The 19,230-nt window shown below is 35.6% G+C and overlaps 1 long non-coding RNA gene across 1 annotated transcript; it reads left to right on the top strand.

Moving 5' to 3' along the window:
• Window positions 1–3,067: 3,067 nt before the first annotated feature.
• LOC123877238 lies at window positions 3,068–16,987 on the top strand. Its single transcript, XR_006798537.1, has 3 exons — window positions 3,068–3,178; window positions 5,489–5,496; window positions 16,977–16,987. It is a non-coding gene; the product is annotated as an uncharacterized LOC123877238 (long non-coding RNA).
• The last annotated feature ends 2,243 nt before the right edge of the window (window positions 16,988–19,230 follow it).

Genomic DNA, 19,230 nt, shown 5'->3' with positions numbered 1-19,230 from the left:
CGGCTTGCTATTTCCTTTTTGGAAATGCGGGCTGTTTTAGTTTATGGGACCCTTTCGGAATTTAATACAGCTAGTTATAGCTGTTAGCTTATAGGATAGCGACTTATAACTGTTTGGATGTAGGTGGGTAGAAGTTATTTTATATTGTAAGGGGTGGAATTTAAGAGAAGTTTCCACAGCACGCCCCCCATCGCTTTTCATACAAAGATTTATACCATCTATAGATATAATAGGTAAGTAAGTACTTGTGTAGGATCGTAGGAGAACCAGAGTAACCGACATAGTGCAGTAGGTGGCAAAGCTGAAGTGGCAATGTGCAGGGCACATAGTTCGAAAAACCGATAGATGTTTAACAGGGCTCTCTCCGTCACTTACTCCATACAATCGTAGTTCCAATTTCATTAGAATATTAAGCAACCAAAGTTCATGAAATGCAGACATATTCTAGAAACTAATATCTGTGCCTGTGGTGTTTTAGATGTTTCTAAAAATATGTAGTTTTAAAATTACAGAAGCTCAAAGATTTGTATGTGAATTTTTAAGACCGCGTAACTTTGAAACCGAATATTTTAACAGTAATCTGGAAAACCACAGGCATGGATATTAGTTTCTAGAATATGTCTGCAAAATTTCATGTACTTTGGTTGCTTAATATTCAAATGAAATTGGAACTACGTTTGTATGGAACGAGTGACGGAGAGACCCCTCTTTAGGTACGGACCCTAAAACAGCAGCTTCAAACAAGCCTAACAACGACCTATTTAGATATAAATACCTCTTTAGGCAGTAGGTATAGGTATCTACATTGTTTACATGAACTCGGAGTAATTTGCGTTTATTATCAATCTGTCGCCCGCCCTTGACCCAATGCTCTCTCGGGATCGACTGACCACTGGCCGCTCTATTAGATACATACCTATCTACCTAGGTATCTAGAATTCTCTCCTTAGTTCCTAAACATATCTACACAAAAATAGATATCTAAGTAAGTCCTACCTAAGTACTTAGCCGATTTAAATCGGAGCAAATCTCGGCTTTGGGTTTGGCTTATAAAAACCATCTTCTTGTACCTTTTCACTATTGGAGGTTGACCGTCATCTCGTCGTTATAAATTCCTGTCTTTCGCTAAACGGAAAAGTTGTGCTAGGTTGGTTATATCCTATATCTATCCATGATAGGTACCTACTGAAAACTGAAAATTATTTCCATGGCATATCAATGTCTTCAAGTTTATCCCCAAAATGAATTAAGTAGGTAGGTACCTAATAGGCCGCTTTCTTCATAAAGATAAACAGTTCAATCCGGTTTTGGGCGGTCAAAACTGATTCGCCGCCTTTCAATAAAATTCATAGAAAATTCTGTAGAAACTTTAACACTTTGTAGCAAATATTATTTTTAAATTAAACAACATAATATAAACTAAAGGAAGGGAATGGTAACCAAAAATAGCGCCGTTCACATGACATATTGACCCATGGATTCCCCATAAATAGACAACTTTCTTCACAAAATTAGATATAGAAAAGCAAAACCAGTTCGATCCGGTTACAGCCGGCTCAAACTGAATCAAATGCTTTCTTGTGAGAATTGAGAATTTTGTTCGACTTTCGTATGTTCTCTTAAACCTGTTGAATTAAACAGGTATTTCAACGTATGTTCAAGCGTATGTTATTATTATCTAAGTATTATTGTCAAAGATATCATAGAACTCCAGATAGGTAAATTACATTAGGATTTCACAGCAAATTCACAGAATTTTTTGATTATTTTCACACTTACATTACCTACATACCTATAGGTACCTAGGTAGGTATGTTTGCTAGATTAATTTAGTTAGGAATTATGATCAAGGTCAATACCGCTGGAATTTCATAGGTGGTTTTTCACAGAAAGTGAATTTTCGCACTTATGTTTGTAAGTTTCGTAGCAAAGGGTTGCACTTTAAATAAATAATGAATAAATAAGTAAAAGTTTATTCAGCTCAACAAAATCACAAAAAAAAGGATAAAAATAAAAATAATTAAGTAGGTACAATTCATACAAATTATCAACTAAACTTAAAACTAGAAAATACTAAGATTATTAGATAAATAATTAGAGCATTAGATAATTTAATTGTAGGTTATATTAGGTTTAAAGGTCAACCGTATTTTTGATATGTTATTTTTCTCATGACACTATTGATGCCCCATAAAAATAACAAAATAGACTAATTTCTACACAAAATTAGATAAAAAGCAAAACCTGTTCGGTCCGGTTATAGCCAATTCAATCTGAATCAAAATGTTGTCTTGTGAGAATTTCATTCGACTTAAGAGGGGTCTCTCCGTCACTCGCTCCATACAAACGTAGTTCCAATTTTATTTCAATATTAAGCAACCAAAGTCTTGCAAATATATTTAAATTTTGCAGATATATTCTAGAAACTAATGTCTATCCCTGTGGTTTTTCAGATTTCTGTTAAAATATTCGGTTTCAAAGTTACGCGGTCTTAAAAATTCACATACAAATCTTTGAGGCCCTGTAATTTTAAAACTACATATTTTTATAAAAATCTAAAACACCACAAGTACAGATATTAGTTTCTAGAATATGTCTGCAAAATTTCATGGACTTTGGTTGCTTAATATTTAAATGAAATTGGAACTACGATTGTATGGAGTAAGTGACGGAGAGAGCCCTGTTAACAATTTTTTTAACGTAGGTTTTTTTGTGCCGTCTTTTAACCTGTTGAATGGAACAGGTATTTTTCAAGTTTAATAGGGGTACGTTCTTTGTAGAAAAAATATATCAAACACATTTAAAGATTTAAAGTTTATAACTGTTATAACTTATAAGTAAGTATGTAAGTAGGTACCTACGTAGGTACCTACTTAGGCTGAGATCTAGGTAAAGACGTGCTCTGACTTTGCAGACTTTTAAGTTTGAGTCTAGGCAAAGTCAAAGTGCGCTCTATAGATCTCAATCTTATTAGAGTCATTGTAAAGTCCTTCTAATTTTTTTATTAAATTTTATGTAATTTTATACCTAGGTACTTAGATTAAATTTCAAACCCGCAATCCCCGCAATGTATAGCGTGCAAAACTCGGGGCATTGCCCCGCCTACAACTCGGCATTGACCCTGCGGCACCTATTTACGCAACGTTCGTTGACCTAGCGTCAGTCAGATGTTTTATTTGTTTTATTCAGATTTTTTTAAATTTTCTTTTTGCGTTTTTTATTGTGGCACCTAATCAGTAAGTCATAATCATCAGTAGGTACCTACTTACTATCACCTATCTTCATTTTTGCTAGCGTTTAATAACATCCTACGTACCTACTTATTAGTTATTGTTACCTATAAAAAAACATGCCTGCAAAATTTTTCGTTACCTAAGTACCTATGTCCTACTTATGTTCTAAATCCGCAGTTTCGAATTCGTACCAAAACAAAATTCTTATTAGACGTTCCAACACCAAATCTCATACAAAACTGGCGAAGCGCTTTCAAAGCGTCAAAAGCGCTGAAACCACCAAAATAGCAAGAACCCTACAAAATAGCACCCCACCTACCTATTCCTCAGAGAAATTCAAATTTCGAACGCTTCAGCCACCGCCATCTTGCGCAAGACGTCGATATAGAATTACTAGCTGCCGCGTATTTTTTTCCTAGAACGTCTTAAGTTATGTATTTTTACGCCACTATAGCTCTTACGACGTCACCTTACGCTACTGAATCGCTCGCGTAAAAATGTTGCTCTATTCCGTCTTCAACCTCTACTGAAACGTTATAAAAAGATTTCAACGTGTTCAGTTTTTCACCCTAAAATAACATAACATAAGCTTGAAAATCGCCTGTATTAATGACGCAACTTATTGCATTTCAGATTGAGCGTCAAAAACTATATTAACAATAGCTACGAAATGAGTAGAACTATCTCACTTTGCATAACGTTTTAAAAGTGTGATAGAAAGAGATGGTAATACTTAAGTGATTTCATTGTTGGAAGGCGTGGCTAAATAGTTTTGATAGTGGATCAAGTTTGGAAGAAGTTTTGAAGCGGGTAGGTTTTTATTGAATTTTCGTTCGGTTTTCATGACTATCAGCTTGGGTGATAGCCGTGGACTATTGATGTAAAAACTGTCTGCCATCGAAATTTTCAATATATTTTTTTAATACATTTTTTAATCTGATAAGTATGGCATAGTTTAATTTATTGATTAACATTTAGCATAGGGTGCTATAAGATATATATTCTGAGGCATACCGCACAGGTAAAAGGCAGTAAGACACAATTTTCTTAGCTTTTTCATGGCAGATTCAGTACTTTTGAATCGGTGTCAGAATCAGAATTTTTCAAAGCGTTTTCTTAACAGATTCAATACTTTTGAATCGTTGATAGAGTCAGAAATTTCCCTGTTTTTTCTTGATGGATTCAGCGCTTTTGAATCGGTGGTACAGTCAGAATTTTCCCTGCTTTTCTTGATAGATTCACTTTTGAATCAATGGTGGAATCAGAATTTTTTCCTGCTTTTTCTTGATAGATTCAGCACTTTTAAATCGGTGGCAGAGTCAGAATTTTTCCCTGCTTTTTCTTGATGGATTCAGCACTTTTGAATCGATGGTAAAGTCAGAATTTTCCCTGTTATTTTTGATAGATTCAGCACTTTTGAATCAATGGTAAAGTCAAAATTTTCCCTGCTTTTTCTTGATGGATTCAGCACTTTTGTATCGGTGGTAACGTCAGAATTTTCCCTGCTATTTTCGATAGTTTCAGCACTTTTGAATCAATGGTAGGTACCTAAAATCAAAATTTTCCCTGCTTTTTCTTTATGGATTCAGCACTTTTGAATCGATGGTATTTCAGAAAGAATTTTTTCAGTTTTTCTTAATAGATTCAGCACTTTTGAATCAATGGTAGACTCAGAATTTTCCCATGCTTTTACCTACTTGATAGATTCAGCGCTATTGAATCAGTGGTAGAGTCAGAATTTTTACCTGTTTTTTCTTGATGGATTCAGCACTTTTGAATCGATGGTATAATACCAGAATTTTTCCTGCTTATCTAAATGGATTCAGTATTTTGAATCAGTGGTACTTACAGTCAGATTTTCCCTGCTTTTTCTTACATAGATTCGTCATTTTTTATAGATTCGTCATTTTGGAATTGGTGATAAGTACTAGTCAGAATTTTACCTTTCTTTTTCATGATAAATTCAGCACTTTAAATCAGTGATAACCGTGTTAGAGTCTTTTTTTTTATTAAGTCAAAAGTGAATCAATATTCAAGAAGTAGCTTGTTTGCCAAACCTTTAGGTAAGTAGGTTGTAACTAGATACAATATTTTCTTTTCTATATACCTAATAGGTATATTTATCTACTTAGAGGAAAGTGTGCTAAGTAAGTATACTTAGGACCATTTTTAAAGTGCGTTTTTGGTAGTAAGGCAAAGTACAAATACCTAATTAATTCACCATTAAAAGTTCGTGATTCCCCACACCATACGAGTGCAATAGGTAAGTAGGTACTTACCTAATTAGTACCCTGCAAAGTATCAAAGAGTTGGAACCCGGAGTTTAATGATGAAGTCTGTATTTGTTAGGTACCTACCTAGTACCTACGTACCTACCTACTAATAGGTAAGTAGGTAGGTATATCTCTATCTTTTATGAGCGCTCTCGCCAATAAACTGCTGTGCAGTTTGGACTTTGGCGAGTTATACTTACCTATAACTACTTAAATTATAAGAAATTCTTGTGCATTATTCATAGGTACACGAAACTGTGTCTGTCTGTAGCTTTTCACGGCCCAACAGTTTAACCAATTTGATGAAATTTGGTAAGTAGGTAAGTACCTACTTACCTACCTTCTTAAGTACAGAGTTAGCTTACACCTGTTTACCGGGGACGGACATAGGCAACTTTTCATCCCGGAAAAGCAAAGAGTCTTTTTTTTTTTTTGTCTCTCTTGTCTGGCTTTACAAAGATTAGCCAATGTCAAGTTTGTAGTTATTTTTATCAAGTTAGTTAAACTATACAAGTATGGACCCCGTCTGTGCCGGCGCTCGCCGACATACGCACGGCACCCCCTTAGAGCGCTTTCCAGTCAGTTTTAACAAAAAAAACACTTCAAAAAGGTAGAGCACGCCCGCCAGCTAACACCAACACAGACGAAGTCCTAAAGCAAAGAGTTCCTACGAGATTTAAAAAAAAACCAGTCAAGTGCGAGTCAGACTCGCGCACCGAGCGAGGGTTCCGTAAGTAGGTACTCAGGTAATTTTTCCGAAGTTTTGCACGATAAATTAAAAACTACTAAGTGAATACCTATACTATAGGTAGATAGGTACTTACTTTGAAAATTAAAACACATTTTAATTTTTTTTAATGACATAACCACAAATTCACGGTTTTCGGATTTATTCCTTTACTTGTGCTATAAGACCTACCTACCTGCCAAATCATGATTCTAGGTTAACGGGAAGTACCCTTTAGGTTTTCGTGACAGACACGAAGGACGGACGGACAGACAGATAACAAAGTGATCTTATAAAGGTTCCGTTTTTCATTTTGAGGTACGGAATCCCAAAAAACCTAAATCCACGCAGACGAAGTCGCGGACATCATCTAGTGATTAATAAATTAAAAAAATATATCAACAGTTTCTGAATCCCCACAACATAATAAGTATACCCTAATATGAGTGTTGTACCCTGCAGCATCAGGATTGAAGAGATGAAGCCCAGAGTTTGATGGTGAAGGCTGTACCTACTTGGTACCCATAATTCACCATTAACAGTTCCTAATTCCCCATATCTTAGGAGTACCTACGGTATCCTGTCGCATCAGGATTGAGGAGATGGAACCCAGAGTCTACCTAATAGAGAAGGCTGGTACCTAGCCATAAAAACGATTCACCATTAACAATTCCTGATTGCCCACACCGTAGGAGTGCAGTTTTCTTCATCATCAAGATTAAAGAGTAGGATCCTGGAGTTCAATAGTAGGTAAAGGGTGTACCTAGGTAGGGACTTGGTGCCCACAATAGCCATTTGCCATCAAGAGTTCCTGATTCCTTATACCTACTTTAGGAGTACTTCTGCAGCATCAGGATTGAAGGGTTGATAGTTATCCTGGAATTCAATTATCAGGTAAGTCTGTAGGTACTTAGTATCTCAGGTAATCTCGATAACTTAGAAGTGTTCTATGGTACCAGCATCACGCATATTGCTGAATTGCTATTTCTGAATTGACATCACACTAATATTATAAAGCCGAAAGTTTGTATGTGTGTGTGTGTGTGTGTGTATGTGTGGGTGTGTGTGTGTGTGTGTGTGTGTGGGTGTGTGTGTGTGTGTGTGTGTGTGTATGTGTGTGTGTGTGTGTGTGTGTGTGTGTATGTTTGTTACTCCTTCACGCAAAAACTACCACACGGATTTAGCTGAAATTTGGAATTGAGATAGATAATATCCTGGATTAGCACATAGGCTACTTTTTATCCCGGAAAATCAAAGAGTTTCCACGGGATTTCGAAAAACCTAAATTCACGCGGGCGAAGCCGCGGGCATCGGCTAGTCAATAATAAATTATCAATCAGCAATATGGGGCCTATCAAAACGGTTTCGACGAAATCGGTCAGTTTCTATTCTTCAGTCATATTATCTGCCCTGGCTACGGACCTGGTATATTTGCCCGCCAGCTAGGCTTCAGGGAAAGACTGCAGAAGATACTCCGGCTCGAATAAACCCTTCACCATATTATACAACATTTTTTTAAATAAACACCATTTTGAAGATAATTTAAACACATTTTGCTTAAATTTTTTCTTAGCTTTAATAGTTTGTGTGGAAATTATAAACAAACTCCGAGGTCACGTTTGGTAAGAACGCTGTCAACCTTAGGAGGTAGAGCTAAGCTGGATAGACCATGACGGCTTTTCTGCAAACATCAAAACGTCGCGTCGGGTCATTATGGTTTTTCTTATCTAAGTACAGTCTACACATATTTTGCTTAAGTTTAATAATACATACAAAATTATAGCCAAAAATATGTGGCTAGTGAAAAATAACATTATTTAGAAAGCTAGTAATGTTATAAACTCAACTTTAGAGTAACCAATCATGTATTGATTTAATAGCCAGTAATTTATTATCAGTTGTAGCGAAACAATTTTGTTTAGGCCTCTCTGACCACGAACATGCACAGGTTATAACTGCATCAGTTAGGGTTAAGGGCAAGAAACGTAACGTAAATGATTTTTGGTATGAAAAGAGGAGAGATCTGGGTATTGAAAATATTAAAAAATTCATAGAAGCCATGTCATCTTTAACTTTTAACGAAATTTACGAGGAACAGGATACAGAAAAAGCATTTAATAAATTTTATGAATTAGTTATTCTTTTTTACGACTTATGCTTCCCAATTGTTACAGTGAGAATATCAAATAAAGCCATTAAACATAAATGGATGACAAGGACCATTAAACGGTGTTGTATACAAAAACGTTGTCTCTATCTAAAATATCACCTTTCAAAGTCTAAACTGTTAAAAAATATGAATAAAGTTAAATATCGTAATTATTCTTCGATATTAAAAAAATGTATAGTGTAGGTACGCTCAGCGAATAGTTAACCACAGTAAGCTTCAAAAATCTAAAAATATATGTAAATCTGCTTGGCAAATAATTAAGGATAATTTCAACTATAAAAATAATAATAATAACAATTTATCAGAGATCAAATATAACAATAATACATACACGAAACCAAAAATTATATGTGAAAAATTCAATGACTTTTATATAAATTTAACAAATGGTTCTAATAAATCAAATAAAGGTAATCATAATGTTGAAATACCATTTAATTCTAAAACTATATTTTTGTCTCCTGTTAATCCCCACGATATTTATAAAATCATAAAATCATTAAAGAATACGGCATCTACCGGATATGACAATATCAGCACTAGGGTGTTGAAGGACGCTGCTCTGGTACTAGCTTCTCCGTTATGCCACATTGTAAATTTGACACTTGTCCAAGGGCATTATCCTACACGACTGAAATTCTCAATAGTCAAACCACTTTTCAAAAAGGGAGATAAAAAGGACATAAGTAACTATAGACCAGTCACTTTAGTGCCTATATTATCTAAAATTTTAGAAAGAGTCATGTTTAATAAGTTGCATAGCTTCCTTTCCTCTTGTAATATTTTAAAACCCGAACAGTTCGGGTTCAGAAAGAATAGTTCAACAACTCTTGCGTGCTTTGAATTAGTTAAAAAAGTAACAGAAAGTCTTAATGCAGGTGTAGCTCCGATAGCAATTTACCTTGATATGAGTAAAGCATTTGACTATGTCGACCATGATATTTTACTCAATAAATTAGAACGCTACGGAATACGAGGACAAGCCCAAGATTGGTTTAAATCATATTTAAAGGATAGAAAACAATGTGTTGAAATCTGTAGTTTTGTGGGAAATAATAAAACATTATTTCGTTCATGCTACAGGGAAAATATCTTCGGAGTACCGCAGGGTAGTGTACTAGGGCCGTTACTTTTCCTTCTTTATATAAACGATCTCCCTGACATTATAAAACACGAATGCATACTTTTCGCTGACGATACTACCCTATTAATTAAATCTAAACAACGTCACAATATAAAGAGTGAAGTACAAGGCGCACTAATGGATGTGGTAGACTGGCTTAATATAAATAATTTAAAAGTAAATATATCTAAGACTAATATAATGCAATTTCAAACATATAAAACTAAAACACAAAACCTTGATATTAAATTTAATGATGTGAGAATTGAAGAAGTAGATGACATTGTTTTTTTGGGAATTACTATAGATAAGTATTGTAATTGGAAGGCACATATTCAGAATTTATGCACAAAATTACATAAGTATGTCTATGCTTTGGGTCGTATTCGACAAATAGTTTCAGTTGAGGCATCACTGTTGGCCTACCATGGATATGCCTCATCTTTGTTAAGATATGGAATAATACTTTGGGGAAATTCCACCAATGCACTAGAAGCTTTTAAGGCGCAAAAACGTTGTGTTAGGTCTATTTGTAATGCTGATTTTACTGACAGTTGTAAGCCTTTATTCAAAAAACTTAAAATATTGCCTCTCCCATGTTTATATATTTATGAAGTTTGCATATTTGTCCGTAAATATCCCCAATACTTTAAACTAAAGACAGAAATAAAACCGAGCAGTAGACATAAAAATAAAATTTGTATACCAGCACAACGATTGGCTTTATATACAAAGAATGTGTACTGTGCGGCAATACGTATCCATAACCATCTACCGTCACACAGTTATGCAATGAGCCTTACTTCTTTTAGATGTTATTTATTTAAATTTTTATTAAACAAAGGTTATTATGATGTTAATGAATTTTTGAATGACAAATTTTAAATAGTGAATGCAATAATTAATAATAATTTGACATGTTTGTTACATTAATTAAATTCAATAAATTTTGCACGCCATGCTTGGCAGAATATGCGGTTCCACATAATATTTAAGACCAATGTACTTGTATATTATACCATATTCTAGCAAATAAACACTTCTTATTCTTATTCTTATCACTTTAGAATAATATGTTAGGTCGTTTTTTTTTCTCTCTCGTCTGGCTTCACAAAGATAAGCCAATGTCAAGTCTGTAGTAATTTGTAACAAGTTAATTAAACTATACAAGTATGGACTCTGTCCGTGCCGGTGCTCGCCGACATACGCACGGCACCCCCCTACAGCGCTTTCCGGTCAGTTTTAACAAAAAAAAAAAACTCACCAAAAATGCAGAGCACGCCCGCCAGCTAACACCAACACAGACGAAGTCCAAGTTGGGTCGTAGTACATCTAATCAGTAAAAGTATCAAGTACATATTTCGAATTTTCGCGCCCTTTTTCAATTGACAGGATTAGAAAGGGGTTGATTTCTAATAAGAATGGTTCTTATTCCAACAGCTGTAACTTCTTACCAATAGATGGCTCTGTATGAGGAATTAAAAAGTGTGTATACTAACACTAAATCGATTGTAAATGAGTGAAAATACAAAAAAACACATCACATTTTTTTTATTAAGTACATAATAAATATTTTTTTATAAAACTTTTTAAAAATTCGAATAGTTTGTGGTCGCAACTAGACAATAGATGGCATATGCAGCGTGTACGGCTTGTTAATTTCGCTACCTGATACTAGATGGCGCTAAGTGAAAAACATAGACTGAATAATCAGGGTCAACGCGGACTGAACTGAAAACTGAAAACGCCATAGTCGACGACAATTTTGGTGGCTGACTGGCAAAGCTCTCAGATGATTGGTGAATCGCCACGATACCTCAGTTTTATGAGACGACGAGCTGAAAGTGAAACTGCCGTAATTTTAATCGCAGCTTTATGGCTCCCTTGTCGCTAAGGGTCTTCACGGTTTAAATTCACGCATTTTGCCAAAAATTGCAATCATTCAATGATTGCAAAATTCGTCAAAGTTGCAAATAATAACAACTATTGTGTTATCAAGGCCTTGACATGAAAAGAGTTAGTTCTTCATAATTTTTTATCGTATGTTATTAATTTTAATAGGTACATTACTAGGTATTTATTTTAACGTCTAGTATTTAGTTGTAGGTATGTATACCTAATAATCCAATAATAATGTAAAATTAGAGAAGAAATAAAAGGCTTTTTTATTTTTATTTATTTATTATCAAGGATCGCCGATTTAACCTATCAAGGTACAGGGATAGTATTCATTCCGAGGAACGACATGGGATATTTTTGGTCCCAGAAAATGAGAGAGTTCCCACGGGATTTTTAAAAACTTGAATCCGCGCGGACGAAGTCGTGGCCACCATCTAAATAACTTATTAATAACTAATACCTATGGGTTTTATTACAATAAGAAAATCCCATTTATCAATTAAAGTAACCACCCATATCCAACATTTTTAACCCCCGATCCAAAAAGAGGGGTGTTATAAGTTTGACGTGTGTATCTGTGTATCTGTCTGTGGCTTCATAGCTCCTAAACGAATGAACCGATTTTAATTTAGTTTTTTTTTGTTTGAAAGGTGGCTTAATAGAGTGGAATCCAAGAAAATCGGTTCAGCCGTTTGAAAGTTATCAGCTCTTTTCTAGTTACTGTAACCTTCACTTGTCGGGGGTGTTATAAATTAATTTACACTTGTTTGCAAAATAGGGTAAGTATAGGGAATACAGGTCAACGGTCAATACAGTTTTGTAGTAAGTATCTGTGTAATTATAAATTCACAGTAATGATTTCTTATGTTTCATGATCTCAACCCATCGCCGGCCCAATACTGAGCACGCGAATCTCCTCTCAGAATGAGATGGGCTTAGGCCATACGTAGTCCACCACACTGGCCAAGTGTAGATAAGACTTTACTTACCTTAGAGAAGATGGATAACTCTCAAACATGCAAGTTTTCTCACGATGTTTTCCTTCATCGTTAAAGCAAGTGATAGTGATACCTACAATCTACTTACATGTACTTACTTAATTGCTTAAAAACGCACATAAACTCCGAAGTGCGTGCCCGGGATCAAACTCCGGACCCCTCACTTAACCACTAGACTATCACGGCTGTCCGCTTTACTTATTATTTTCTATGTTTTTTACTATAACTACTAACCTTTACCACTCAATGACTATCAATTAAATAATTTTTGGCATCAGATGAGTAATTTAATTGAGTAATTTCGGATATTACCTCCTACATCCAAACTCTCAAACTTTACCTCTTTATTATAATTAATATTAGTGTAGATAGTGACAAAATAACCATTAACAATGCACCTACTAACCCTTCATTTCTCACGCTTGCGCTGACCGCTGTCCGTTTTCGTGGGGTCGCTTCAACCCCGTAACAAAAGAACCTGTTCTTTACCCGAAGAACTAGAATTTGTATCTAGAAAACCTGTTTTAATTCTCACATTACTAGGTATTTTTTTTTTTAAATTTAGTTCAATTTATTTATTTCACAAAAAATAAACGTTTACAGTTTATATTTGTCCTTACAACATTATGCTAGTTTAAAATGTGATCCTGACAAAGGAGTGCTTAGACACTTGTACTTTTTTTTTGTGAGGAAAATCTGTCGTAGATACCACCGGCCACGGGGGAGCACTGTGGTTACGTCGGGCTCCTACCGGCTAAAAACCTCATGGCGTTCCATCTCACCGCTGACGACGGAGCACAAGGGACCAACAACGCCTCGTATCTCAGTCTACTGGGACACTACGTGCCTCCAAACACCGTTAGAGGCATGCTGGCACGTACTAAGACAACTATTTCAAAGAAACGCGACAGTCTACTTAGTGGTGAGACATTCGCCTCCTATTTCGGCAGGTCGGGGGTTCGATCCCGGGCATGCTACTCTAACTTTTCAGAGTTACCTACGTGCGTTTTAAGCAATAAAGCTATCACTTGTTTTAACGGTGAAGGAAAAGATCGTGAGGAAACCTGCATGTTTAAAGGTTCTCCATAATGTTGTTCTCCATAATGTGGGTGCGTGCAGGGTTGATGATAAACGAAAGATGGAGTATGAAATGAAAAGTAAACAAAGCTTTCAAGATATTTTATTAATTTCAGTCTTAGTAAATACATAATATACCATAAATAAATACATAATGTAGGTACATAATCACACTAATATTATAAAGGCGAAAGTTTGTATGTGTGTGTGTGTGTGTGTGTGTGTGTGTATGTTTGTTACTCCTTCACGCAAAAACTACTGGACAGTTTTGGCTGAAATTCGGAATGGAGATAGATAATATCCAGGATTAACACATAAGCTACTTTTTATCCCAGAAAATCAAAGACTTCCCACGGGATTTCAAAAAACCTAAATCCACGCGAACGAAGTCGCGGGTATCAGCTAGTATACAATATTTTTTAAAAATTACGAACCATCATCTAAAATGAAAAGAGCAACCGCCGAGTTTCTTGCTGGTTCTTCTCGGTAGGAAAGGTATTCTGAACCAGTTGAAGTAGATGCTTTGACGATCCAAAAGTACCTTGTAAAAGACTAATTGAATAAAAATATTATGAATTTCAATCAATTTGCAGGTGGATTAAAATCGAAGCTTACCTATTCGTAGATAAAAATACCTAAAAGAAATACTTACCTCGATAATGAATGAATGAATGAGTATACTTTTATTGAACACCACAAAATTTATACGAAAAAAAAAGATTCCGACGAATTGAGAACCTCCTTTTTTGGAAGTCGGTTAAAAAACACATATAAAGCACAACAAAATATAGGCAGGTAGGTACAATTTGGCGGCCTTATCGCTACTAGCGATCTCTTCCAGGCAACCAAATTAAGAGGGGTCTGTCCGTCACTCGCTTCATACAAACGTAGTTCCAATTTCATTTGAATATTAAGCAACCAAAGTCCATGAAATTTTGCAGACATATTCTAAAAACTGATTATTCAAATGAAATTGGAACTACGATTGTATGGAGCAAGTGACGGAGAGAGCCCTGTTATTAACGAGCGATAATTCTAGAAATTTCTTGTACCTAATGTTTCAGTAATGGGTACTGTATTTATTTACAGTCTTAAACAAGTTGCTCAAGAATTCATTACTCCCGCTAAGTTCAGGTGGCTAGGCGCGGCGAGGTGCGGCCATAAATCGTTCCGCTCCAAACGAGAAAACGTAATGAAACGGCTTGCATTTTCTCCGCCGCATCCGTCAGCTGGCACGGCGGGGAAACGGGGGCAACTGAGTTTTGTTTGAGCATTTTCAAATCAAGGGTTTTCTCACAAAGTGGTTTGAACGTGGTTGTATACTTATTTGGTATAAAACAGCTTTAGATCAGAGACGGAGGTATGTATCTGCCCATAGATCTATTATTATGATACTCTTAGTACTGTTCTTATCAAATAGATCGATCGACTTATCAAATAGATCGATTAATCATGTATTTTAAAGTCAATAGAATTCATTACGCTCGCTAAGTACAGGTGGCTAGGCGTGGCGAGGTGCGGCCATAAATCGTTTCGCTCCAAACGAGAAAATGTAATGAAACGGCTTGCATTTTCTCCTCCGCATCCGTCAGCTGGCGCGGCTGGGAAACGGGTGCAACTGAATTTTTTTTTTAACTTAATTTTTATAGGCATTAGCTATATTTTTGCATTAATAGATTAGGTTAAGTTTCATAATTGAGCTAAAGCTCACCTTTAGTAATTATAGTTGGAGGGTTTTTATGTTTTCAATACCTATTACATGTTAGCCCTTGCCTGCGATCTCACCTAGTGATGTACATATAGTATATACCTAATAATGCCATTGAATAATGCAGTCTGAGAAGTGAGATGGAAAAGAGCTAAATAAAATAATGGCTAACTTGTATACTTATCTGAGTAAAAAACCTTCCACAAGATCACATCGTCGGGTGATACCTACCATGATCTAATATCGCTTGCCATCAGGTGAAGTCTTATTCAAACACGACCATCGAAAAGGGTGAATATTTATTAGATTCTTAATTTTTTTCATTCATTACTTCTATTTCTCACGCTGACCGCTGTCCGGTTTGGTTGCATCAACCCCATCACAAAGAAACCAGTTTGTTATTCCTTCAACGAGTTTAATTTTATATCTCAAGAAACCTGTTTGGATTCCCACACTGGACATCGGTCTCTAATGCCGTCTTCATTTTTCAGTTGCCTTTTGGAGGGTTAGGTAGAGATTTTTGATTATAGTAGTTTTAGAAATAAGGTAGGTATACTAAGTGTGACGTGTTTTATTATGAAGTGATTTTCTGTATATTACTACTTTGGTGTAAACTGAAAGTTTTCTTAGAGGTATCTAGATGCTCTTTAGATGGTGCTTATAGTGATAAAAGTGATATTTTACAAGTAGTATAGTCCTTAGTAGTAAAAGTTTATTTCGAAAAAATGCAGTTTTAAATGAGTGGGCATTAGAAGATTTTTAGCAATTTTTGGAGATTTGCCATTGGCGTTTTACTACGTCAGCTACAGATATCCTCGTCAAAATGGTAAGTTTCTTCTTTTAAGTATAAAAAAAAACTTATTCTTCTGCTTGTTTGCTTTTCTTCTTTTTCTAAACTACATATTCATGAGCTATATTGTGTCATTTACAAAACATTATCTTCAGTTAAAATTCTGGTGGATTAACAAAATCGTAGCAGATCCCCAGATAAAAATAATAAAAGAAATATCTCGATATTTCTTGTCATTTTCAGCTGAAACCTTTTATCTCAAGCTTGTAGCTAGGAAACAAATAACAAATTCAAAGATCTTCTAAGCCAAATGACTCCGTTACAGCAAAATTGTTCGTAGATTGAGTCTGCTGTCTGATAACAAAACAAATATCTCGATATTTCTAGAAATTTCTAGTAATTTTTAGGTGCAATCTTTTACCGTAAACACATAGTCAGAAATCAATTTACGAATCATCTCGGCGAAGACGCTCTTAGCCAAATGACTCTGTTACAGCTAAATTGCTCGAAGATTGAGACTGATAACAAAAGAAATATCTCGAATTTTCTAGAAATTTCTCGCTATTTTCAGCTGAAACCTTTTGCCGTAAGCTTGTAGCTAGAAAACAAATTACAAATCATCTCCCCGCGAAGACGCTCCAAGCCAAATGACTCCGTTACAGCTAAATTGCTCGTAGATTGCCGTCTAGCAAAATTTCCGTTGGATTTAAATTCGCACAAGCTGTTGTTTCCCCCCGCTTAATGAAATTGTATCGATTTAATTGTGGCCGGGAATCGATTTCGACTCGATTGGAATCGATATTGATGTATTTGATTAAGAAGGGTTGGGAATAGCAATAGCCTTAGCCTTAGAGCTAAGAATTTCTTCGTGTCTAGGACTCAACTTGGTTGAAAGACACATATTACACAACACATATCACACACACATACACACAGTTTAGTTCACATGTATAGTCTAGTTACATTTGGTTTGGTTAGTTACATTGTAAAACTATTGTTATGTAAGTAATATGCACCTACTAGCTTTTGCTCGCTACTTCGTACGCGTGGATTAGGTATAGGTACAAATTTCAAACAACTATTTTACCCCCTTAGGGGTGGAATTTTCGAAAATCTTAGAGGATGCCTATAGGTACCTACGTCATAATTGCTATCTGCATGCCCAAATTCAGACCGATCTGTCCAGTAGTTTGAGCTGATTGTGTTGATATGTAGATCAGTCAGTCACACAAATAATTTTGACTAACAAGCAAATTAATCTTTTGTCTTTACAATATTAGTATACTAGCTGATGCCCGCAACTTCGTTCGCGTGGATGTAGGTTTTTTAAAATTCCCGTGGAAACTCTTTGATTTTCCGGGATAAAAAGTAGCCTATGTGCTAATCAAGGGTATAATATATCTCCATTTTAAATTTCAGCCCAATCCGTCCAGTACTTTTTGCGTGAAGGAGTAACAAACATACACACACACAGACACACACTTATACAAACTTTCTCCTTTATAATATTAGTATGATAGATTAGGCCTTTCTTTATACCACACACTATTAAAGGCTTGCTGAATATGTAAGAATGCTGCTGAACAATATTCTTCTAATATCAATGATAGCAGCGATAGACAGTAGGTAGCTACATAGATAGCTATCTACACGAAGGTAATCACTTCTTTTTAACCCCCGACCCAAAAAGAGGGGTGTTATAAGTTTGACGTGTGTATCTGTGTATCTGTCTGTGGCATCATGGCTCCTAAACTAATGAACCGATTTTAATTTAGTTTTTTTTGTTAGAAAGGTAAGCTGATCGAGAGTGTTCTTAGCTATAATCCAAAAAAATCGGTTCAGCCGTTTGAAAGTTGTCAGCTCTTTTCTAGTTACTGTCTGCACCTTCACTTGTCGGGGGTGTTTTTTTTTAATTTACACTTGTTAGATAAACAATACATACAACCAGAAACGAAATTAATAACAAATTCTCACCTGACATTTCAATTAAATGTAAAACCCCACCATTAGGGCGTGTACACAATAACGGAACATTAGGGCGGGTATACATCAACGTCAGAACAGTCTTACGTATTTCTTCGGGGTCATTAGCAGAACGACTTCCATTCCGAGGCCCATTTAGATAAAATGTCGGAGATTTCGACGAAGATTCCCTAACCCCCCTTTCACCCCCCTTTTCTTACTCCGTTCACCCCCCTTGTAAGCCCGCGAGTAATGAGTCGCGAAGATTTTAGGGTGCAAATGTTTATATAGGGTGCGAATTTAAACCATTGGTTCTTTGAACTTGGGTTGTGTTATAAGTTTCGCTAATTGATTAATCTAGTTGTATAAATGTGTGAAAACTCATACTTTTCAGTCTACTTACTATAGGAGGTCGACGTGTGTGAAAACTCATACTTTCAGTCTATTAGGAGGTCGACGACTTTAACTGCATTTTCGTCTTCGCTTGTCGTGAACCAATGACAGCCGTCCTGGTTCTTCCCAGTAGGAAGGACATTTCAGATTAGGTAGATAGATTATTTTGACTGTTCAAAAGCATATAGTATTTTATCAACATCATGATCTCCGCGATGGTCCGTGAAAAAGTAACAGACAGACAGACATACAGACACACTTTCACACTTACTATAAGTACCTAATAATATTACTAGCAGGAATGCATAGCTTAGGTAATTTTCTCTTTCTTTTTGATGGTTCTTCTCGATAGGTATGTAATTCTAAACTAGACATTGGTAAATTGTTTTGACCATTTAAAAGCACTTGTTAAAGTTTATTTAAATAAAAATGTAAAAAAATTAAATAGGTTTTTTGAAATCCCGTGGGAACTCTTTAATTTTCCGGGATAAAAAGTAGCCTATGTGCTAATCCAGGATATTATCTATCTCCATTCCAAATTTCAGTCAAATCCGTCCAGTAGTTTTTGCGTGAAGGAGTAACAAACATACACACACACACACACACACACACACACACACACACACACACACACACACACACACACACACATACAAACTTTCGCCTTTATAATATTAGTGTGATAACTTGGAAGGGGAGCTCTGACAGTATCAGCGGGTAGGTATAGACACCTACCTAAACATCTAATAGGTAGGTAGGTACCAACTCAACTCTACAGACCTAAGTAAAATGTGCATTTCAAACAACTAAAATATCGGGGAAACATCGTTGGGTAATAATAATAACCTAATACTGTTTGATCCATACTAATATTATA

Source organism: Maniola jurtina, chromosome 23 (assembly GCF_905333055.1).
Source record: "Maniola jurtina chromosome 23, ilManJurt1.1, whole genome shotgun sequence".
Classification (NCBI taxonomy): domain Eukaryota; kingdom Metazoa; phylum Arthropoda; class Insecta; order Lepidoptera; family Nymphalidae; genus Maniola; species Maniola jurtina.
Note: the sequence above shows the minus strand (reverse complement) of the source record. Positions and strands in the feature narration are given on the sequence as shown.